Source organism: Apteryx rowi, unplaced genomic scaffold (genome assembly GCF_003343035.1).
Source record: "Apteryx rowi isolate R43461 unplaced genomic scaffold, aptRow1 scaffold_230, whole genome shotgun sequence".
NCBI lineage: Eukaryota > Metazoa > Chordata > Aves > Apterygiformes > Apterygidae > Apteryx > Apteryx rowi.
In genome coordinates this window covers 38,455-63,300 of record NW_020448642.1, presented here as the reverse complement: position 1 = coordinate 63,300, position 24,846 = coordinate 38,455, and the positions used below count along the sequence as shown (strand labels likewise).

The 24,846-nt window shown below is 39.2% G+C and overlaps 1 protein-coding gene across 1 annotated transcript in view; it reads left to right on the top strand.

Moving 5' to 3' along the window:
• Positions 1 to 13,306, top strand: part of HACE1 (HECT domain and ankyrin repeat containing E3 ubiquitin protein ligase 1) — a 73,727-nt gene extending 60,421 nt beyond the window's left edge. The window contains exons 23-25 of the transcript XR_003253485.1: positions 9,110 to 9,243; positions 9,672 to 9,801; positions 13,274 to 13,306. The gene's annotated coding sequence lies outside the window, so the exon portion shown is untranslated. The remainder of the gene's footprint in view (positions 1 to 9,109; positions 9,244 to 9,671; positions 9,802 to 13,273) is intronic.
• The last annotated feature ends 11,540 nt before the right edge of the window (positions 13,307 to 24,846 follow it).

Sequence of the window (24,846 nt, the reverse complement as noted above, 5' to 3'; positions counted from 1 at the left end):
ACAAGTAGATTTTAAGTATTTAACTCTACTGATCCACTTATGTTTTCCTATGCTAGTTGCTAATGCAGGTGTAGCCTAAGTTAGCCATCTGGTCTGTCTAGGCTGCTTGGTTGTGCTGTTTTCTCAAGTTCATTTATTTTTAATCTCGAGCTCACATAAGTTCTCTGGGGGTGGGAGGGAGAAATCTGTGGAGTATCTGATTCTGTTCACACTGGTTTTCCACTAGGCTTAAGCTTTGAAGGTTGACTTATTATCTTTATTTTCCTCCAGTTCTGTTTATGTGCATAAATGTTGGCTTTAATTCTTAGGCAGTGTTTGCAGACCTCTGTCTGACATCTTAAAGACCACAACTTAAGGAGAGCAATGCTTTCAGTTAGTGGGAAGAGGCAGGCTTTTCCAGCATGGCAGTGCAGAGTCAGTGTTGCTATAGTCAGTGGACAGAGGAGCTGATCCYCTAAAGCATCCTCTAGGAAGCAGAGGGAGACTGTTTAGCCAGGTTAGATGTCTGAGGCTGTGTGGGGTTGTAGCGCTATGTCCCAGCAGTCTTGGATTCGTCAGGTGGCAAAAATCCTTCACTTTTCTGCACAGTTGTGCACTACTTGATTCCCTGGCTATATAGCTGACCTCTCTCTTATGCAACATAGGTAGATAGCAATTTGTGAATTTTGTTCATTTCACATGTTATATTTCATGGTAGTTTACAGCTGTTTGTAGGAGACTGGATCCTTGCATACTAAAGCACAGCATCAAAACACCATCATATCATAAGACTGAAGGAAAAAAAATCAGTTTTGTTATATTGTTTGTACTTTCCTTTGATAGCTTTGCGAAAGAATAGCCATAATCAGCGAGGAGCATAGTTTCTTTTAGTCCTGGACTTGAATCCAAGAGTTGGCCATAGGTAGATGTGTAGGACAGCATAGCAGCATGTTTTTTTCTGCAAAAGAACTATAGCAACTGTGTGGTGACAAATCTGGGCTGTCTTTTATTACATATTTAAAATCTCTGCATATTAAAAGTGTTTTAGCAGGTCAGAGATGTGGGATGATGTCCACAGAAGGTAATTTTTTCTTTTAGAAAAGTTCATATTGAGGAAAGATAAAGTATGCTGGCATGCAGAAAGATGTGTGGTACAGGAAAATCCCTCAGTATCATCATGTGGCTGTAGATGTGCAGACACTAAGCTACAATTTATCTACAGAAGGATGGGAAATGCATCTTTTTTTATTGTGTTTCTTCCACACTGAGATACCCTCCCTCTTCAATGATTTAGTAACAGTAGGGTTAGATTTTTATATGGAAAAGGTGGCAGCCCTGAATTGTGAAAAGCTACTGGTATTTATACCAGTAGGATCAATATATTATACTGTAGGTGACATAAATATCAATCAGCAAGCAGAATATGGTCTCAGACAGTATTTCCAAAATGTTTGGCAACCGGTTTTGACATGTAACTGACTGCAACGAGTTTTAATGTTCTGTACAGTTTTCTATCACAGATCTCCCTGTTATAACCTCAAAAATGGTATGAAAACAGCTTATGTCTTCCTCCCCCATCTTGATGTTAGTCATATATCTTGTAAACCAGAGTTTACAAAACATTTCCTTGATAGGTCAGAATGAAATTCTTTTAAAATACTCATGTAATGAACAAGCATGATGAAAATATGTAGAAAATGGGAATAGAGCTTTTCTTGCTGTGATAACAAGAGTCCAGTATCCTTGTTATTGCTAGTTTTGAACTTTTTTTTTTTCTTTCGAAACAGCTAAACAGTACTGCCTGCTGCAGTTGACCTTGTGATGTTGGCGGGATTTAATTATTGCATTGAAAAGACTGTTTTCAGGACACCTGTGCCCTGTTAACAACAGGGTGTACAAGCCTGTTGAGAAACTATAACTTAATATAGCTTATAGTTTAGAATGATGAATTGGTTTGTATTTGTTCCCTCCCACTGTGCCAGAACAAGGCAGGGTGAGTGTTTTATCTCAGAAAGAAAAGAGCAGATGTCTTGTCAGATCATAGATCATGAGCGCTCATTAACTTTTATTATCTTTATAAAATGTTAAACTAGGCTTTGCTATCTTTGATGCTTGAAAATATGTTGTGCATCTAATGTTGCAAAACCATTAAAACCATAAACTGTGAAATGTAACCTAATGACTACTACTGTATATTCCATATGAATAGCTATAGTTGATAAGATGGAAAATGGAAGAGGAGAAATAAGGTGGTTGCCCCTTATCTTCCAGAGACTAACCTTGGAGACTTCTACATATACAGTGGAAAAATACTAGGACCAGCTCTGCTTACAGTGGGAGAGCTCTCTATTGAAAAGAATAAATTTAAAATTGTAGTTTTTAGTTTAGTTGGACTGTTCTTGAAATCTAATGAGCTGATTTAGCTCTGCAAGTGCAGCTCAATAATGCCTCATAAAACCCTTGCTGTTACATTCCTGGAACACTGAACAGGAATGGAAGCTTCCTTCGATGACATCCAGCTTGGATGTACTTGGTATAGAGCAAGAAAGGGGGAGAAAATGGCTCAGATTGCTTTCCTGAACCATTTAAATAAATAAATAAATAAAAAACTTGGCCCCGCACAATATGCAGACAAGCACTGTTCTATAGATATTCCTCTGAGTGTTAATGTGTAGAGAATTTTCCAGTTATACTTCTATAGCATTACACAGGATCAGTTGTAGAAATTGATTCAAGCATTTGTCGTTCTTCTTGTATGTGTAGTGCGTTGTGTTTTTCACTCTGAGCGAAGGTAATCTTTGCAGTTCTGCTGCCTGAACACAAGATGTCCTTTGCTGTTCAGGTAGTGGAAATCTTGTGCTGGAACTGTCCTGCTTCCATTCCTCCCAGTGCCCTTGGTCATCCAAGCATCTGTGACCTGAAAAGCAAAATCCAGAATTCTCTCAATAATAGACTTAAAAAAAAATGTTTTTTAACTGGCTGAATTTAAGGAATACACTTGCTGAATGCTCCCAACACAATTAACTACTTACGTAATTGCACAGTTTTAGTTCTTTGTATGAATTATTCTTGGTATTATTTATATGTAGTTGCTGAGTTTTAAATTCTTTGTTCAGTAAAGACCCTTGTTGTAGATATCTTTGGTTTTTATCTAGAATAATCTTGAATTCCTTGAAATGCACTACTGCTGATCGTGTGTCAGGATGCATCATTGACAAACCTTTCACATTTTCTTCTTTGTAGCTTAAACCCAAATTTAGTTTCTTTAGGACAGTTCTGAAAAACTAGAATTAAAAAAAAGAAAAGCCCACCGTAATCAAAAGTCTCACTAATCAAAAGTCTCCCCATCACGCTTTTAAAGAGTTTGTAAATAACTGCATTTTATAAAATACTCTGTTAAATACGTGTTTCAAGCAAATATTAAAATCCTAATGCATATTGAGCAAGTCATCTAACGTATCCCACTTTCTAATACAACTTTTGTGTGTTAATATTTTCAAAAAGTCCAGTGGATTCAAAAAAAATTTTAGGGACCTCTATAAAGAAAGAAGACAGCTAATGAATTAGAGAATGCCGTATCTCAATAGCTTACTCCTGTTGTGCCACCACTACAGTTCTCAGACAGCCAGAGACAAAGACAATCCTTACCCTAAAGGGCTTACAGTTTGCAGTTACACAGGTGTTTTCCTGTGAGATTTTTTCCCTTCCTTCCCAAGCTGTCCTTTTGCTTCTGTATTTTAGCTTTGGGGCAGTGATTTTTTTTATGAGGGGAAGGGAAAAAGAATAGGAATTTTTCCTGGCCTAGGAAAGGGGGAAGTAAGTGAGAAAAGGAGCTGAGATCAAACACAGTGATGCTGGTAGCTTAAGAAGGTGTCTTCCATAAGGTATGTCAGATGTCTGGCCACTTCTGGCAGGTCAGAGTGGAAAGTAGGGTGTCTGCAGGGTTTGGTATCTCTCTTTTTCCCCATGTTACGTACCTCTCTTACGCTTATTAAATTGAAGTTGGTTCATGATTGATATCAACCTCAAGTCTCTTGATTAATCAGCAGTGATATGAGGAGGAAAAGAAGACAGGATAGCTTCCAGAAGAAATCTGAGATGGCGGTTGATATATAATGCGAGGAGCAGCTGTTTGCCTGGGGTTCTTCTCCCTGGTCGGTCCCTACAAACTCTTACAATGCAAAATTATTTTCTAGTAGGTGCTTTTTCTACAGCAAATCTTTTTGGCATGGGTACTTTAAGAAGCCAAGGAGCTGCAGTATTAAATTGAACATATTGTTTATTGATAGCTCCTCTTGGTATCTTCTGTTCCAGGTAGTGAGTAATCAGTTCCCTTTGTTTTCCTTTTCTGATTCCTGCAAAGGTGGTACTTGCCTCTACGGTAGTTTTTGTTGTACATTAGAAAAAATGCTTGAAGAAAACTGACTGATTGTTTAATAGACTGATAAATAAGAAGCATGGTGAGAAGAAAGGAATGACCTTGTCTTACTACTCAGCAGGCAGGCATCAGGATCTGTGTTTGGCACCTTTTATATCCACCACAAGCTTTTGGAACATGATGCAGAGTTTGAAGGGTGGAGAACAGGAAAGCTTTCCTAAGACAGAAGACATTTTAATTTTTGTAAGGCTAGTTCCTGCTTCTCTGTAGTTTCCATGCTAAGTCTTAATTCAATTTGACAAACCTAATTAAGAGCATTAAAAATAAAAATAAGAAATATTGTATTACTGTAGTAAAATGCTATATACTATAGATTCTTTATAGCCTAAAAACTGTAGTATTCTATTAATGCTACTAACTGGGCTATTTTTGCATAGCTTAAATAAAGGAGGCTTTCAATTTTAGGCCTGGGGTTGGAGATTTTTGCATGTATTTTTATGTTTTCCTTACTTCTATTTTGAAATAGTGGAGAGATTTTCAATTAGGCTGTTGAATAATAGACAACTCAGTAGTTTGTATATGCATAGGCTGGTGCAAAGAACTTTTAGCATGTCTATAGAAGAGTATTTCTCTGGTTGAGAAGTAAAATTAGCCTTTAAAGCTAAGCTTTGAATCAAATGAATTAAACTTCCTCAGGGATTCTTGAGTTGTAAAGAGAAAAGTACTTTTGAGTTCAGAACATATGTTATGCCCAGACTTAGTACAGGTAATCACACAGCTTATAGACTAGAGACTGTGATATATGTTTTATAAACACACTTGCCAATTCAACAAATTCTTTCCAGTTTCTCAAAGGACAATAACAGAATAAATGTACTTCTGTAGGACTAGGTGTAGCTAGAGGCAGTAGGGATCAAAATACGTAAGAAAACCTAATAAAAGAATTATTGGGCTACTATGTTGATACTTAGTTTTATTTCAAAATCTATACAGTTAGGTAGACTGAAACATTTCTAGCTGCATTTATAAACATTTGCATGTAATTTAAATTCAATGATGGGTTTTCTAGACACCTTTATTTTGGATTTAAAAAATGACATTATCACTTGTCCTTCCATATTCAGCATATAATTTAGTTAAAACACATTGTTTTTAGAAGTCTCACTTATATGTTTGGAGTGTTACAGATAGGCAGGCACTGCAGGCTCCAAACAGAAGGGCTGCAATGGTCCATCAGAAAATATTTCTTATGAAGCCAATTTCTTCCATCCATATAGACTTTCTCAGTTGATCAACTGCTGTATATTGCTAAATTTTCTCTCAGAATCATTCCAAAATTCTCACTTTTTTTTTTCTGGACTATTTTCTTTGAATGTAGCATGTGACTGTTGATAGGAATATCAAGTAACATCATATCCCTACATGCGTGTCAGACTTCTTCCTGGGAAATTTTAAAGAAACCTTGTGCCAATATAGTTAGAAACTGACTAATGGCAAAAAGGGTGTATAATTTCAGCAAAAGTGCAAACACTGTTGAGGTATGCATAACTGAGTGTGCTGTTTGCAGCTGTATATACTTACTGCATTAAGTGCTTGTGACATTCTATGCCAAGAGTTCAATTACTGAGTTTCATACAGAGCARAGTGATTCATCAGGATTATTAGGATTCTCATGGGATAGCTTCACCATACTGATTGCCTTTGACGCATCAGTTTGCTTAGATTAAAAAGCAATTGCTACTGTCTAGTCAAATTTAAGCACTCTGGTGAAAGGAAATGGAACCCTAGTGCTGTCCAGTATATAAAAACACCTTGGTCCACAAATTACATGGATTGGAAAGAAAACTGTATACTTGATGAGTGATACATGCACATGGGCAAAGATCTCACAAGTATCTAATATACAGCTTGTCTGTGCTAGTAAGGTTATTCTGACAAATTTAGGTGAGTCTGTGTRTAAGCATTATGTTTAGACTAACTTTTCCAGTTGTTGTTTTTGTGGAAATAAAGTGGTGCAGCTGTTGCTTAGTATTTGGATTCCTGTGTATGTTATGGCACTATAGTTTTTAAGTATATGTGGCCAGGGAAGGATTGCACTGTAGGCAATCTAAGTTTCCTGATAGACCAAGCCTGGTGAGCTGACCTACAGACAAGAACTGCACTTACCCCTGATTTGCTGCACACATTACTGATGCTTCAGATGGAAGACATGAGTAGAAGAGAAGAGAAAATAAATGGTGGAAGCACACTTCAGAAAGTAAAGAATATCTTCAGGAAAGAGGTGAGTAGTGTCCTGAGCGTAAATATGGGATGTTTTTGACAACAGATAGATCGTTCACTTGGTGGGTGGGAAAACTGACTGGATCTCCTTGAGATGTGATGCTTTTTTCTTTCCTGCCTGGTTTTAAGACTACAAGTSTGTCTGTGGCCGCAGAGGCTGGGAAAGACTGGTAGGGCTTGAAAGGCCTAGAGGAGGGTTGGTGGAGATGATTTATTTTCTCTTTCACATTTGATGCTAGTCCAGGACAAGTCTTTTGCTGATTGTTCATTTTGATTAATATATTTTTCTCTTTGCCTTAAGGTAGATTTTCTTGGCAGTATTTGCTGAAGCAAGTTAAGCTTCTACTGAAAGGGCACCTCTCTGGATTGCATATAAGAAGGGGCTCCCTTCTGTAAAGACAAGATGCTCCCCGTTAGGCATAAGAACATGCATAACTTTGCTAAAATGTCCTCCTAATTTAAGAAAACTCTGAATTTTTACTCCATGGGCAGGACATGTGGGGCTAATTACCATATCTGTGCTTCTGGTCCTTAGCCTGTTGACATGTCAAATGCACCTTATTTACCTTGCCTGTGTAAGTCTAGGAAATGCTCTGTGTGTGCATCTGTATGTACTTGTTTTAAAACACTCTGAATGTTAGTATCACCTTCCTTGTCAGCAAAGAGCTATTCTCCTAACTTTACTTTGAGATCATTTCCATACAAAGGTTGACAGTCTGGTCAGATGAAATTCAAATAGATATTGCTTGCTTTATTTAGATCAGCGTTCATATGGAAGTGATTTTATTTTAATGCAGTAAGAATCTTTGTCTCCTTGACTGTATTGTGGTAATTTAAGAACTGTATTAGAAAGACTAGACAATCTTTCTTACAGTTGCTTTCACTGTATTTGGTGATGATTTCCTGTGTCTATACTGATAGTGTTACCAGAGAGGCGGACTGAGATAATGGAAATGTATGAAAAACTGTGGTAACATTTAACATAAAGCTATGCTTTTTGTAAGTTGGTAGTACCTTGTATTAATGCTTTGATTTGATTAAAACTGTTCAAGCAACCAGTATGTTAACTACAGCTCATAGCTATGTGCACTTTAATTTTGTGTGTGGGGAAAAAGCCTGAAGAAAATTATTTCTTTATTGTTTTTCACAGAAAAAACCTTTGGCCATGTCTTGCACTACTGGAATATAGATCTTGTTTCTGCTTCTGTGGCTGTCTTGTCTCCAGTACCAAGCTTTTTTGTTAGTCTTGACTGGTTTGCTGCGAGTTCACTAAGGGCTTTTGCTCTGTCATGTATCTTTGTGCTTAACAGCCAGCAAAGTTCAAGGGATAGGCAGATTACACAGAGACTGCAGAGTCTGGTGTCTGATGTCTACCTCTGTCACTGACCTCCTGTGTAAGCTTGGTAAATCACTTCATGCGTCTATGTGTAGGCCCATGCTACTCTTGTTAGACTGCAAACTTCTGAGGGAAGGAGGTACCCTTTGTATATCTGTGTGATACCTCACAGAACAGATGAGTTTGGCAGGGATAACCAGTTGAAGCGTCTGCAGTATCCAGGTGTAGTATGTGTATTTTTACCCAGGGTTTAATACTGGTGACCGTTTCTTGGAGATGGTCCTTGATTAGGGCTGACAGCCCTCAGGAGTCTGCTTCCTCTTGTTCTGTCTTGCCACCCTGCTGAGTGCTGCTGGCAGCTGTAGCAAAGCATGCATATACAAGTTCTCACTAATACAATCTGTACTGAAAAGTCTGTAATTCTTTTTGATCTTTTATGTAGACACTATGAAACTAAATTTAAGGTGTGACTACTGAAGTTCCCTGTTTTCCACTCATCCCTTCCAACCAAATAAAACTGTCAAGCACCTTGAAATTGCTTGGCTTCAGTGAGTTCAATATTTATTTGCTACAAGTAAGGAATTCTTTTTTGAATGTAATAAAATAAAGCCCAATGCCATAATTTAGCAGGTTTTGTCTAACTCAAACTCCTGAGTTATTTTTTCTTCAGTCTTGCACCGGTGTCGTGTTCTGAAGCCTACTATTAGTGTGACTGGTGTAGGCGCATGCTTCCAACTTCTGTAAAGATTTTCCTGGAGGGGAAAGGTCACTTGGTGATTGGCGTTTTATACAAAATTAAAAGTAGTTTTTGAACAGTGTAAAAACATAAGTCAATATTGTTTACTCTGTTTTATTATGTGCTATCTCAATATATCTATAAGAGGAATATTTACATACATGGAAAAATTTGACTCAATATTCAAAGCAGGCAGTACTTAAAATCAAAAAGGTGGATTCACTAAAAAGGAGATGGGGAGCATGGGTGGTGAGTTACTTGGTTTTCCAGATATGTGGCAGTCTTCTCATCCAGGGTGCCATCTTGCAGCTCTGCAAACACTTGTTTTTTAAAATGTAACATATTTTTCTGTGACCGTGGAATATTGCATCTTTAAATTTCATTCCATCCTTCCCTCCAGACAGATCAAACTCTGCAGCATCAGGAAGGCTTCTGAGCATGCCTTGATGAAGGCAAGGATGGAAAGCAGTAAACCAGCAAAGAATCTGCAAGATTTGAAGGCTTCTAATTCTGAAAGTGATATATATCCACGAGGTGATACATGCCAAACATCAGCTCCTACCAGCTCTAAAAAAAGAAGTGCCAAATATAAATCTATCTAAAATATTTCCACTACTTTTGCTGCCTTAGCATAAATATCTACCCTGGTCCCTGGCACATGTGGCTATGTTAGTTAGGTATGTCTGAGACTGCTTAAGAAGGGGAACTTGATTATTTGAGAGTTTTATGAAATTAGGATTTCTCTATGTGTGATGCTCAGATCAACATCATTAGAAGCAAGAAATCACACATTAAAAATACATCCTAATGAAAGAGATGCTGTGTATGTAGATGGTATAATCTGTCTAAGAATATAGCTCACAAAATTCAGGTTAAGGTTGCAAAATACCAGATCTCAAAGTGTACAAGATTACAGAACACTTGCTTCTGCTGACACTTGTATTTTCTATTTTCTTTTGCAGGAGATTTGAGATATTTGTGGCACCTGGCTTTACAGGTGGAAAGATCCTGCAAGCCATTCCATTAAATATAATAAGATGATGTTACTTCAGGGCTTTAAGCTGTTTTTGGCATAAAAAGTTGCATCAGAAGGTAAACATCTGGTTTTGTTTTACTACTTGGCTTCATGCAAAGAATGAAGCAGGATTGTCAAGCTGTGGGAATGCATTTAGGTGTAATTATCATGAATTATTTGCTGCTAACTCTCCCTTGCCAGTGGTAGAAAGCTCTGATTTCTGTCTTTGCAGGATGCCAGGCCTTAAACCTGTCAATGGCATGAGGCAGGACTAAATGTTGGCCATCCTGTACATCAAGCTGGTGTAACTTGGTGGGTGAGGGCAAGTCTCATTTGGAAACCTTTGCTGAGCTTCCAAAGATGCTTGGTTTTTAACTTTGGGAAAGGTCATCATTTTCACCAACAGCTTGTGTAAGAAAATGGTCACTTGTAAATCAGAATAAGGAATTGCTGGAGTGGGAGGACCACATAATATTCATCTATTGGTGTATGTACAGTGCAGAGAGTTTTGGTAAATTATTTATATTGTAATAGAACAAAGGGGCTAGTATCTGTACATCTGACACAAAATGATGATCTTTCCCCTAATGCATTTGGTGTTTGTATATTAGACAACAGTCTATAAAAAACATCTACAGGAAGTGTGGGACTGGCTGTCCCTTGGATATCTTGCATTGTCATTTCTTTCCCTTTTTGATTACTGTCATATTTTAGCTGCCAAATGGATATATTTATGTTTGAGCCAGAGATTTATATAAATACTTACTGAATTCAGGTAATACAAATAAGGACACTTAACGGCGCCTTTTAGTCTCTTTAGAGTCTCTTTCTCCATGTAGAAGAGCACCTTGAAATATGAGAGTTAACATCTGCCCTGTGCTACATATTTTTAAAAAGCTTTACTCTGTATATCTTGAGGAGTTCTTAAAATCATGAGTTTTAGAGAAGCATGTGGTTCTGCTTATGGTGTCCTAAGACCATATTTCCTCTTTATTGCTGGGTCTCAGTTATGGTAGGAAAGGACTCTCGTCAGCATTCTCCAGGGAAAGCATCACTCTTTTCGAAAGATGTTTCTCTGCTAATTATCAGAGGGAAAATTGGGGAAAAGGTTTCCACAGGGATGTGATACATGCAGGTTCCTGAATGGGGCAGTGCCCATCACCTATTCCCTATGGAAGTGGGATTGCAAACTCCTTTCAAATGTGTGCCGCAAAACAGCTTTACTTGGAAGAGGATAAGGTTAATGTTGTGAAGGAGTAGCCTGGTGGGCAAGCACAGGGACTATAAAAGCTGTTGAGGCTTCTTTGGATGCATAGAAGGGAATTGACTCCTTTGTTAGCTAATCATTTGCAGAAACTGCTGTATGGCACAGCTGCTGGGATGTTAACCTGAGGCCTGCCAGCTCGCCCTTGTGTTCCCATGCTCCGACAGTCCCGATGGCTGTGGCCACTTCGCTCACTTGCTCTCTCTTTCTCTTGCGCTCTTTCTCCCCCTCTCTTTTCTCCCTTGTTTTTCTGTTGAATGGCAGAATGATTCTTCCCTTTCTTACGAAAGTGCTATGGAGAAGGCTGGCCAAAAATGAAGAGCTTTGTCTTCTGGAAACACTTAAGTTATACTTTTGTTCTGCATCAGAACTTGATTTAGTTCCTGCCACCAAAAATAGCCAGGAGTCTGAGAGAGAGTCTTCACTGCAGGCCTCCTCAGCTCACCGCTGTTGGTTATTTTGCATATGTGGCTGCTCTACTTGCAAATACGTCAGGGACATGCCCATAATGGCCTAGGGATATGTTTATAATGAATTTTCATTACACACAAAAAGCTTTCAAAACTATATCATATTTTTATGATCAGTTCTAATTATGAGGATAAATACTTGAAAGGAGGTGACATGTTCAGGTAATACAGTGATGAGGCTCATGGAGGTACCTGAGGGACTCTCCCAGACCACTGTCATAGGAGCAGAAGCAGGAACATTTAAGGCAAGTCAGTTCTGAACACTGAACAAAGTTCAGCTGAACATTAAACTGAGTAAGCAGGCAACTATAATGCTTCTTGCTCCATTCTTGTTGTATTGCTGCTTATATTCACTCATTATGACATGTTTTCCAGCTGAACTTAAAAAGTATTTTTTTCCCCCCAAAAGTAAAGGTTTTGTGGCAAGGGTTCTGACTTTCACTCTGTGAGAAAAGTCTGCTTAGTATAGACAGGCAAACAATCTATAACTACACAGTATTGATTTTTTTAATGTAAATTGCATCTAAGTTAAATTTAATCCTTCTCACTCATCCAAAGCCTGATAAAGTTGGATGATTTCCTTTTGTACCAGCTGGCTTTGGGTTTGCCTGCAAGGCTGGTGTATGTTGAGTGGTGATGCCCAGGCATGTGGCTTTGAACGCTCTGCCTAATGCAGCAGTAGGAGTGGAATCCAAATATAGAGATATATGAGAGGTCTTTGTATTTACTGCTGTGCAATCATGCGGGTGGTACCCGTGACCTAAGCCCCTGACCAGTGTTGTTTATTGCGCTCAGTGAGATGGTAATGGTCAGCCATGGATAAGATTCAAACAACTCTGCAGGACAAATTTATCTAAACATTACTGAAGTTGCTGCATTGTCCTCTTAAAAAGCGAAAGCTGTAAAATTTGTCAGTGCTGCAGTAGATTCTACTGCCTTCTACCAAATACCCCTATCTACCCTGCAACTCTATTACTGGCCATAAAATTAAGTTGCTTTGTTGCCTGTGGTTATTCATTTTAACTTTAGCATAGTAAATTTAATGCAGAGACATTTACTTACTGTAAATTTGTCCCCAGTGAAACAAAGGGGCACTAGCTTTGCGGACTTTGTAAAGACTATCTGTTTCCATTAATAGTAGTGGCTGCAGGTTAGGACATCTTGTAAAGTAAGTATATACACTAAGAATCAATAAGTGTTTTATTAGTGCCCAGAGATTGTTTGACTATAAACGCTTAAAAAAAATCCAATTGCTATAAAAAGGTAAATTAAAAAGTTAACCAGCTGTTACCTCACTTTCATTAAAAATCTTATATTTGATTTCTCCTTTCTAGGTAATCAATGTTCCTTATTTTGCTATAATATTGGGGCTTGGAATAAAATAGCTTTAATTTATAGCTTTTATTTATTCAGAGGTATTGTCAGCATCATAGGTTTTACGCTTCCTATTAGAAGTTTGGAAAATATTTCTTACTACACTGAAAGAGAACAAAACTCAATTTAGAAATATAATTTCCTACCACTAAGACACTTGATAACATGGGAGAGATTAATGGAGCCTTATGACAGAAACTTGATTTAAAGCAGGAGATTAATACTGCTTTATCGGCCCATACCACCAGTGAATTAGCTCAAGAAATCTGTTTGAAGTTGCTGAGTTGTCTGTTAGAAAAAGGTCTCTGGACATTCATTTGATTATTGCTGAGTACTTGCTACAGGCTTGTCTGTCTGACAACACAGGAACAAGCTTCACACCACACCAGCCTTGCTTATTTTACACTAACATGTTTCTTATTATTCCTTGTTATCCCACAGGAAGCTGGAATGTTTTGGAGGTCGGCTACTGGCTCAAGGGGATTATTCCTAGTAAATCAAGCTGAAATTAACAAATAGAATTACACTGCCATTCTGATCACATTGATATTGAGGGCAAAGAAATGTTTAAGTGGTGTTTTTAATTGAAAAGCTTCTGTCCTAGAGCCTGCTGTAAATCATATTTTTATCAGCACAAGAAGTCTTTCATTTCCTTTCCTAAATATAATAGGAGTGTTTATCTTTGGAGCACATTAAAGCAGTCCAGAAGTTGGGCCTGACAGGTTGATAGATCTGCAGATGTACACAACTAACAGAGGAAACTGGGAGCTAATGTGTTAGGACCACAGACGGCCTTTGGTCCAAGCTGGTATTCCAGCTCTGCTTCTGATATAAATTACTTCAATGTCAAACAAGAAAAAACTCTAAGGTGACCAATCCATTTCTCTGTCATTTGGCAGATGTGCTTTATATTTGAAAATACAGCCACTGAATTGACTGGTAATTCTTAGGATCCTGTATGCTTCATTTGGTGTAAAGAAATAATCACACCATGAGCATGCATATATGCAATGTATATGTCTCTGTGTGTATGCACAAGATATGCATGTGTACACACAAATGCTTTTTCCTTCAGCAGGCTTCAGTTTGCTTGGGAAATGTGTCAAGTAACTCTGCTTGTAAATTGAATGAGTCCAAAATGAAATCTGTATGATTTTGTAGCTTTTAGTTTTTATTTCCCCTAGAACTGTGGCATCCAGAGTTTTGCTTCTAAACCACTTTATTTTTTAGTATTTTTGTCATGTTGTCTATGCCAATGAGTCTACAGAGTTGACCTTTTAACATATACTTTGGATAGCTGTGAAAATGTCTACTTCATTACAGCGAGCTTGTATTTGTTGGCTGCAAGATGGTAATGTGAAAAGGCACATTCTCAGATGTTACCCTGCAGAAATATAGACAAATGGCATATTTTGTATGCACTAATAGCAAAGGCTAGAACTTAAAGAATACCTTCAGAAGGTATCTCAAAGCGTGATAAGATTGTCCTGTGTCACTGATGCAGAAGAGAATTAATGTTAAAAATCCTTACAAAGCATGCAGATTTTGCTTATGTGAATAGTTGCATTTCATAAAACTAACCCAAGAAAGTACATCTGCAGTGTGCTTAACACTTGCTGACCAAAGACCAGTATTAACATGCAAGCAGATTGAAGCTTATGTGTGAGGGTCAAACAAGACATGTTGTATGTCATTTTAGGGAAGAGAGAAGGGGAAAGATCTTCTCTCTATTTTTTAGTGTCTGGCTGGAGTGACCAGGTTTTACTCCATGCCTGCAGCATGTGCATAAAGTTCTTCTCATTACAGTCCTGGACCAGTATATCAAAATCTGCAGTTGCAGAGTCAGGACTGCAAGCTATTTAAAAGGGCCTCACTTGGCTGGCAAAAGGAAGAAGCCAAGAACGGATTCAATGCTGAATATAAGCAAATGAGCAGAGACCCAAACAAAAAGACAGCTACTGGCCAAAACATTATCATTGGTTGTTCTTGCTGTAGGATTTGTCAAAACATATTCTGATACACGTCAGCAAAGGTTTGAACTGCCTCCGAAAGTTCAGTTGGAGAAAGCCACAATCTCTCAAAATTACAAGAAGCAGGTGACAGCTATGTCCATCTCAACAAGGCTGCTATATCTGCTCCTCTTGACCAGTACATACTTAGCCAGGTTTAACCCTTGTGTAAATGGTAAACAGAAAAAGCCCTTCCACTTTGGGAACGCTAGTGTCAGTGGAGAAGTTATCTTATGAACTGCAAAGATTTCCTTTGTGCTGGGTCCTTAGGGGCTCTCCTTCCTCTGAGTGCCATCAAGAAGGCCAGACACCATCTGGTCCAGAGTATTTGTAAAGTTCATCATTGCAATAAATGTCACTTTCAGGAATATAAACAGGTTGTTGACCTACTACATTACTGGTGTATTCCCATCAGAATGCCTAGAATTTTATCTGAATTTATTAATGCAAAGGAAAGGAAAAATAAAATCTTTACCAGCGGGAAAAGCCTTAGCAGCTACACTGGAAGTGGTGCTGGTTGGGACAAACGCTTCTGGCTTGCTGTGGTGCTTGTTGGGTATTTTATTTACTGTATAGGCAGAACCAAGAAACTACATGCCTTATACTTATTACAGTCTATGAAATTTCAGATCTATTGCATGTTATTATCTGACCTTCTGTATAAGAGGCCACAAGATATGTCCTTTCAGGAGCCAACTATTTCTGCTCTGCTAATAAATACTTTCCAGAAGGACTGTCAGCAAAGGGAACTGAAGAGCTGGAGACTCCATCTGTTCCTTTACACATGTTTTTAGTGGTCAGTTCTTTCACTGTTTTAAAAGCTTATGACTTATGAATAACTTAAATTTAGTTGGCTTCAACTGCCATTGGTGCTTGGTTTCTTCTACTCCGCTCAATTAAATATTCCTTCAGTAAGCTGTGTTTCCCTGTCACGTACTTGGACAGCATGACCAAAGTATTTCTTGCCTCCAATTATTTCTTGAGACTTTTAAAAAGAATTGATCTCTGTGTTCAGTATTGCGGAATACCAGTCAATATTTGGGAAGAGTATCAATAGCCAAGAATACCTAACAATACCTCCCTCTACTTTCTCTATCTGTCCTGAAATGCTCCCTTGGGACCATTTCACCCTCTCCAGTTTATCTGCTTTTTTTTTTTGTTTTGTTTTCAAGCTGTGGGCATGGGAGATATAGATGGTGTTTGGCTTACCCACCTTACAAAAGCCATACGTAGGCAGAAGGAATGCTTTCTTGCTCATTATTCCAATTTTGAGATATCCAAGGATTGTGTTAGCATTGATATGTTTATGTAGATAAATGGAACTTCTTATGAGAAGCTTTAGAGGTGGAGAGTTAGCTTATTTTCTATAAAGGCAGACTCTTAATTAACCACTCAAGTGTTTCTGTAGGAATGCATGCAGCATGGGAAACAAACAGAAGAAAAAGCCCATGTGCAGTTGCAGAGCTATGACATCATTGGGATTACAGAAATGTGGTGGGATAGTTCGCATGATTGTAGCACTACAATGAATGGATAAGGAGCCTTTAGGAAGAACAGGGCAGGAAGGTCAAGTGAAAGGGCTGATCAAGTCGAAAGCTTATGAACAAGAATCAGAGCACAGATGAACATGGGTGACTTTGTGGTGGGCATCTGCTACACACCATCTGTTAGAGAAGAGGAGGTAGATGAAGTCTTCTTTAGACAACAGGAAGAAATCTCATGGGGGACTTTATCAGACTTGATATCCAGTGGAAAGGCAATAGGAATGGGCGTAAGCAGTCCAGGAGATTTCTGAAGAGCAATGAGGACAATTTCATCACACAGATGATTGAAATGCTGACTAGGGGGGGGCGCTCTGCTGGACCTGTCACTGATGAACAAAGAAGAACTAGTCAGGGAGGTGAAGGCTGATGGTAACCTTGGCTGCAGTGACCAGGAGCTGGTGGAGTTTAAGAGATGGAGAGAAGTGGGCCAGAAAAATAGTAGAGTTACAACCCTGGACTTCCAGACAGTGGCTTGCTTAGGGATCTGCTTGGCACCATCCCATGGGACATGGCCCACAGGGGCAAAGGAGCACAAGGACCTCTAGTCGATCTTCAGGGAGACCTTCCTCAAAACGCATGGATGAACAGGAAACTCCTCACAGAGCTCAGATACAAAAAGGAAGTACACAGAAAGTGGAAGCAGGGATGAGCTGCCTGAGTCATCCAGAAGCATTGCCTAAGCGTGCAGGGATAGAATTAGGAAAGCCAAAGCTCAGTTGGACTTGGAGCTAGTTAAGGCCAACAAGAAGGGCTTCTATAAATACATTGGCAACAAAAGGAAGACCAAGGAAACTGTGAGGCCGTGACTCAGCCTCAGGACATGGGTCCTAGTGACAAAGGACATGGAAAAGGCTAAGATACTCAATACCTTTTTTGCCTCTGTTTCCACTGGTAAGGCTTGTCCTGACRCCTCCCAGGTCTCTGAGTCTAGTGACAGGGACTGGGAGAGTGATACATGACTTAACAGTAAAGGAGGACTGAGTTAGGGACTACCTAAGCAAACTGGGCATACGCAAGTCTGTGGGACCACATGAGCTGCATCTAGAGGTGCTGAGGGTTGCCTGACGTAAGTGTGACACTGCTATCATCTTTGAAAATTCATGGCAATCAGGGGAGAGAAAAAAGGCAAACATCATGCCCATTTTCAAAAAGAGCAAGGAGGAGGATCCAAGGAACTACAGGCCCATCTGCCTAACTGCAGTCCTCAGTAAGATTATAGAGTCTGTCCTCCTGGCAGGATGAGTCCAAGCACGTGAAGGTTCATAAGGTTATTGGAAGAGGCAGCATGGATTTATCAAGGGCAAATTGTGCCTGACCAACCTGACTGCCTTCTGTGGTGAGATGACAGTCTCTATGGACAAAGGTAGTGCAGCAGGTGATGTTTATACTTTAGCATTGTTCTCTGAAGTTCACAGAGGAAGGATGAGAGGCAACAAGGACACTAGGTGTGGCACAGGAAATTCCAATTAAATATTAGGAAAATATTTTTCACCATGATGGTGTTAAACACTGGAACAGGTTGCCCAGAGAGGCTGAGGTATCTCTATTCTTGGAGGTGTTCAGAGCTCAAATGGACATAGCCATGAGCAACCTGATCTGGCTGACCTGCTTAGAAAAGGAAGTCAGACCATATGATCTCCTGCAGTCCCTTCCAACCTAAATTATTCTGTAGCATTGAACTGGGATGTGAGAGAGACAGACTGAAGTCTCTGCTTTGCCTAACTGACAGTAAGGGCTCAAATGTTCATATCCCACTTTTCAAGTGACTGTCCTAACTGTTGGGTGGAGATGGTGACGTTTTCTTAATAGGAAACCTTGGAAAGACCTTACTTTGTTCTCACACTAGCCAATTCTGCAGGAGAGAAAAAACAGTTCTTGGGGGTTACTTCTTCCTATGCCCAAGAGCAAAAATAATTTGCTCTTGAACAGACAAAATAATCATTACATGATTTATTCTTTTACTAACACATTTTTGTACAATAGTGGAATCCAATTCATTTTTGGGAGATTTTCTTTTACTGCCTTTCATTTCAGACATTTTTGAAACTAACCAAAAAAGCAATTTTCACATACAGAAAACAAAAAGCAATACTGCTTCATTTTGTGATTAAGAAATCTGGGATTTTGCTGTTCATGTAGTAAACAGCATGAAAGTACCTCTGATAGAAAGAAACAATCTTCAAGCTTAAGTGTCATAAGAAGAGATCATTTTGTTTAAGACATTCTGTTTTCATTTGCCTTGGAGAGTATGTTTTCAATGAATGTTTTAAATCTGTTGATTCTTACAGTTGTGTTGACTTGTCCTGGTGGTCATCTGACAAAATAAATTCTCTTTTTCTTCTCAGCCAGCCAAAAATGTATTTCAGTTGGAGAAACAATGTGCGGTGATAGCTGACCGCTACCCCGCCAAGAAGCTATTCTTCTGGCAAGAGGTGTCTTTTCTAGTGCGAAGGACTAGGAGAAGATCCTTGAAAGCCAGTGAGTGGGCGACTGTGTTGTTGTGTCTCTACCACAGTGTCAGGCTGGTGGATGCTGTGCCTTCTTGTCTGGGAGCAGGCAAAAACATCACTTTGTTGCTCCTTCTGCTGAAAGACACTTTTCTCCTTACAATCTACAGAGAGGTGACAAACTGCAAGTTTTTGAAATTTTGCTCACTAAATGCTTTTCAGAAGGTCCTAGATGTGTTTCTGCAGCCTCTCTCCCACTGTCCATCCAGGATGTGGAAGGGACACGCAGCACATCCTCCTTTTCTTTGCCACGCTTTCCCCATGGACGCAATCAGGCACACTGCAGAAGCAAAGTAAACAAACCCTTTTCCTAAATTTCCGGGCAACAGAATAGGCTTGACCAACTGGGAAACCAGAGACATGGGGCCCTGCTCACTCAACCCATTGTCAGGGCCTTCATGCTGATCATAGCTATGTAATAAAAAAGGGCGAGAGAGTGGCAGAGCTTCAGAACTGTGTGAGGCTCTTACATATTTGCAGATACTAAACTAAGCAGTTGGGATAGGAATGATTTTTTTGGCACTTACCCTCATTTTTATTTAACCTGAAAACAAGATTCAAGATGTCAGGGTTTGTTAGTGTTTAAAATACATCCATGAGGTCAACAGACAGTCCTCTTGAAGAGCTGAGTGCTTGAGGGGTTCGGAGACTTCTGAAATTCAGTGCCTCAATAAGGAGTAGTTCACTCAAATGGAGGTATCCAAAATTGGGAGTGAAGTTTTTAATTTTGGGGCCAAAATAATTTCCTTAAGGGTCATGAAGCTGATCTTAACCTCCAGACAAAATGTTCAGACAACAAAAAATTGCTTCTTCCTGATGTAAAAAAGGCACTGCAGTTCACCATGGGTAGCAGGTTTATATGGGCCTTGTCTGAAGTATTCTTTCTGTCATTTTGTACTTAGGTCTTTGAGCCATCTATAAGAATATGAAAGTTATTGCTAGAGAGATTCAAGACTGGTAGTTGATAAATAGCGCTACATCATGCTGCAAAGAACAGTTGATGAATGTTGCCATTGTATGTGAAATGTTTCTTTTTTTCTCTTTAATAGCAATGTTTTAAACTACGTTGTCCTGCACAGGGGATTGTTAAGTAAACCAGAACTGACATATGACAAATGTAAAGCTGTGGTTACAGCTCCGGCAATCAATGAATTGCATGTTTCACATGTACAAGGGCAGTCATGCTGTTTCCACTTGTAGAGTGATAAATGTAATTCAATCTATGAGCACTAAAACATGAGTGTAACTTGCTAATGCAAGTGCATGCCTTGAAGAGGAAAGAAAAGTTTGTGAGATGCTGTGTTGCACTGCTTTGAAACCACCCATAAAATAGTTCTAAAATTTGTAAGGAAATTGTATAGGAGTTAGAGTGTAAGTTGATAAGTGAGGGAATGTTTCTCTAATAAACGTAGTTCAGTACCCATGAGTATTGTTACTCTAGCTCAGACAATGGAGGACCCAGAAAAATGTCACTTTGAGATACTAAAACTGAAGAGGCAATGGGGTTATAAATGAAGGCCATTACTTATGACACTATGAATGCAAAAATGGACCTGTAGGTATGACTGCAGCRGCAACTCAGGAAGTTAGAAATCATGTTAATCTGACTTTTAAATGATGGTCTGTAGCAAGTGATTAAATACATTCTAGAATAAAGGAGAAAATACGGGTTAAAGTACACTTCAGGGACTGGAAAATGGAGGTAACAAACTTTAAAGTCTTGCCGGGCTCCATGATTTTGATATTTGGCAAGCAGACTGCTAAACATGGGTGGTTTCTGATAAAGAATATACTGCATCTGCTTTCCAAAAGCTACTTCATTTTGTTTTGAAATCTGTTCCTTTTTTCCAGATAGAAGGATAATTAGAATTTATATTTAATAAAGATTATTTTTTCTCAGAGCAATTCAGGGAAGCTCAGATAGTGTTACAGTTCACTGAGCTTATGGCATGGTGTTGTGATGTTCCTGTAACATTTGAAGAAACATTTTTTAATGCTAAGATCCTGTTAAACAAGCCAGCCCTAGTTATCAGTATGCCCTTATCAGAAGGTTGTCAGTAGGTTAGTAGACCATGCCATTATTGAATGGGCAGGCAGAAAGTGATAAATTCCTTATGCAGTTCTAACATTATTTTCAAATGAATAGTAGTCATGGAGGGTCTAACAATACACCCAGCAATGGTTCAAACTATATGGAAGTGCTCTAGGAAAAGTCTAACCATTCTGCCCCATGAGAATGAGCATGGGATGACTGTTTCAACAATTGTTTGTCTTCGGAGTTAGGATAATGACATGAAATACATCCATCTTGAACTGAAGAAAATCCAAAAATGTTTGATTTGGATATGCAGCTCTCTTCACTTTTGCTTTTCTAAACTGAAATGCCTTCCACACAGCTTTTACCAAGAGCCTAGTTTTAGGCTGGGCAAGTGCACGCACGAATGCCTGCATGGCACCACATGAGGCTGCTGTTTACAATTTCTAGAATTTAACTCCAAATTCTACATCTCTCTGACAAATCGAAAGGCCTACGTAAGACAAAACAGACCATGTAACTGCATGGAAAAGCTTTAGCAGACGTTTTTTTTTCACTCCTTGTTTTGTTTTATCTCACTTTGTGAGATAAAGTGATTGCACTCCACCTTAATGCTGTATGTGCTGTATGTCCTTTGACACTGAACTTAATGCATTGTTGATTTGAACAGAATACGATGCTGCTTTGATGTGGTGCATCAGGACAGACTGCCTATGTAAATAGGGTACAGATGATTATTGGAAATAGTGACACCTAGTACTACAAGAGCACTTAGAGATCCAGATCAGCTAAGTTTGTGGGGATCAGAAAAGGGAGCTTTGAGCTTGGTACACTCTGCCCAGCCTTACTGCTTGCTCATAATATAAAGCAAAAACATTATCCATATAGCTCCAAATGTGAAAAGGAGCTGTGAAAAATGTCAGGTGATAATTAAATATGTTGTACCTAGCTGGCAGTATATATATATATTTTTTATATATATATATATATATTTTTTTTTTTTTTGGAGAGCATCAGCAGCATCAGATGCAAACAAATAAGCAAAATCCGGTTACCACAGTGGAAGAAAAAAGCAGAAATGGAAGATGTTTTTGTGATAAGCAAGACTGAAATTTCTTGGGAGTGTGAGCACGTTTAACCTCTTAGCATGAGTGTATTTGTTTTTGGTCAGAATAAATTACTAAGACCAATCATGAGATAGAGAAGAGAAGAAATATCAGAAAGATCTCTGCATTATGGTGCAAGTAAATTTCCATCCTCTATCTCTCTAAAAATACTGAGTAGAAGAAGGCATCATCAAACCATGATGCCTCTTAAGAGCATCTGAGAATTTCCAGATAGATATTCTTATCAAGAAAAGAACCATGAATACCTCCCCAGCTTCTAACAGATTGTTTTAAAAGGTGTTGTATTTAGAAGTCGATGTCTCTTATCTCTGTGCTTTTTTTATTTTATAGACATAACACATAAGACATAACACTCTTCCAGTATTCTATATCCAGTCATATTCACAGTAAATATCTTCCCTCTACCTATTTTCACAGAGGCTTACAGGTTTTTCTGTCAGTTGTGTAAAATCAATGCATGCCTGTGGAAGAAAGCTGCAGCTCTGCTCTCAGCATGTAAGTGCTCTCTACCGTGACACCCCCTGCTTTGCTGATAGCCCAGTTTCTGCAGGATTCACCCTCTCGGCTGATTCCATGACTACAGTCACCGGCTGTGCCTGATGCTTGTCTAACCCTGAAAGCCTTTAAAGACAGTTAAGCTATCTTGACAAACCAAATTAATGTGGTAATAGTAGTTAGAAACCAAGTGCTTCATTATGTTGTTTCATGCCTTTGTTTTTAAGAGCTTAAAACTGACCTCTTTAAAAAGAAATCTTAGATTAAAAGATTTTGAAATTATAAATAAAGGCACTTTCAAGTGTTTTTTTTTTTTTTTAATTAAACTGGTTGTAATGATGAAAGTCAAGGGAGAAGTAGCTTGTATCTTCCTAGCTGATTTCTGTCAGAAACTGGAGTTTAGTCTGAGAAGTGACATCTTAAAGATTCTGGAAAACCCTTACCCCCCCAACCCCCATCAACTGAGTGAAATGAGGTCAGTGACAGTTCCCAAAGACTAGGAGAACTGTAAACTTTTCTTCTGTGCAGTCTCTTTTCTGAAAAACTGAACAATTGCTCATCCCCTGCACCAGGCACCTTCTCTCCCTCCCCAGGGCAAGTTTAGGAGAATGAACTGGATGAAAAATATATCTGTGTAGTTATTTGTACTTGTTCTGCTGGTACTAGACCTTTGCTTGCAGTCTTCTTCCTCCAGCACAGCAGTAACTAGACTTCAAGACCCTAACCTGGCAGCTCTTTTTAGTTTCTGTCTCTTTACAGACACGGTGCCTTGTTTTTGAAAATGCTGGCTGGCTGTAGCAAGCTTGAAGCAAAATGTAGAGAAGCAATTCATGTGGCATTGCTTTCTGAACACCACTGGATATGCTGTTTGAAAACAGATATTCAGGTGAAGTATTCAGGTCTCTGTTTACCCTCAGTCATATTTTATATGATCAGACTGGAGAAAATAGTCAGTGAATATGAAAAACTCACAGTGCAGGATTTCAGAAGCAACCTGAAAGTCTTGTTGAAAGGCCCTGAGTCTAATAACCTCTTGCACTTTACCCACTAAGACATTATTGATGGGACTTGTTTAAAATCTACCTTCTTCATCCCCGCAGCCCCCAAACCCTGTGGTGCTGGAGTCAATGTGCTGCCAAGCAGGGCACTGCTGACAGGTTTCAGGCGCAAAGAGAAAGAATGGTCTTTCTGAGTAGCTGAGCTGCAAGTAGCTTTTGTCAAAATACACTTGAGTAGGCTTTTCCCTGAGATTTTTTGTCAGATAAGTGAAATGAATTCTTGCCTGAACTCAGAAGTTGTTCTGCTCTAAATGTGCCAGGATAATGGTAGGGACAGAGCCTTCCCTCCTTTGATCCAGGGCAGACCTCTGAATACCACTACACAGTTATCTTACGGTGATATTGGTGATTCCCATGTGGCCAGCCTGTGACTTCAGAGCCACGTGCAACCTTTCAAGCTCAGCTCCTGTGACCAGCAGCAGGGCTGTGTTAAATGCCGGGCAATGAGAGTCCTCCCTGCAGGAGACAGTCATGAGATAATGTTTGGCCAAATATTGCTGGGGTGCCCTTGCATCCAGCTGGGTCTCATCCTGTAGCGAAGTGGTAGGGTCTGAGGAGCTAACATCCCCTGGGTTTCCATGGCTCCAGCCCCTGCCTTCCCCTTTGGCTTTCTGAAGTACCTGTTTTTATGGCTCATAGGAGTTTTCTAAGAAGCTGTTCTGAGCTGTTCTGCCATTTCCAGATGGCACCTAAGGAGCAGGCTGCAAGGTGGGGGGAAGTGGAGCCTCCTCAGTTCATGTTTGAGGCTAAATGCTCAGTGCATCAGTTTTGCAGCATCACTGAAGTGATGCGGACCTGCTTCTCTGACCTCTTTCAAGGCAGCATTTTGCTTTCCGTATCAGAAATCATTCCTGTCTCACCTTCTGAAAACCTTTCTAGCTCAATCTACAAAGCCTTTTGCAACTCACTGTTCCTCAGTGAAAAGCTATTTGGAAAGGCAATGAATCGTGAAGCGGTCTGATAAATATTGGGCAAAGGAAAGATGCTCCAGTGCTTGAGATGCTAGCTTGGGATTTGGACAATCAAGTTGAATTTTTTTTTGCTCTGCAACAGACGTCCTAAATAAGTTGGAGCATGTTATTTAGCCTTTCTTTAAGTGGAGGTGTTGTGGGTATAGCCTATGAGATGACCAGTGATAACAACAAGAAGGTATCCAAAGAAATATTGGAGCCTGTTGTATTGCATTTGCCTCTAATTTTTATTATACATACTGTCAATTTCAGTTTATCTCAGGAAAGG